Consider the following 329-nt stretch of genomic DNA (forward strand, 5'->3'; position numbering starts at 1 on the left):
TCAGGATTAAAATATATAATTACTGGGATGAGGGTTACTCAGACTAAGATTCCCAAGGTGGAAAGTCTTAAGCTTTGTGGTTTTCTACCCATTCTAAAAACTTAGAGAATTTTGTTAGAAAAATAAATGTTCCAGCATTCTTCATAGCACTCCTCACATTTGTGCATGTCCAGGGGAAGGCGGAGGAGCTTCACACGGTCACCTTAGCCAATTAAAAAAAAAAAAAAAAATCTAGAAAGCAAGTATTGAGCTGGTGGGTGAGTGCAGGCAGAGAGTTACGGTCACTTCATACACGGCTGTTCAATCTGCGGGTTTAGAACAACATGTCT

The 329-nt window shown here is 39.8% G+C and overlaps 1 protein-coding gene across 2 annotated transcripts in view; it reads right to left on the minus strand.

Moving 5' to 3' along the window:
* Positions 1-329, minus strand: part of SEPT8 (septin 8) — a 25,713-nt gene that overhangs the window by 9,550 nt on the left and 15,834 nt on the right. The gene's annotated exons all lie outside the window — the stretch shown is intronic.

This window comes from Pterocles gutturalis, unplaced genomic scaffold (genome assembly GCF_000699245.1).
Source record: "Pterocles gutturalis isolate BGI_N339 unplaced genomic scaffold, ASM69924v1 scaffold967, whole genome shotgun sequence".
Lineage (NCBI taxonomy): Eukaryota > Metazoa > Chordata > Aves > Pterocliformes > Pteroclidae > Pterocles > Pterocles gutturalis.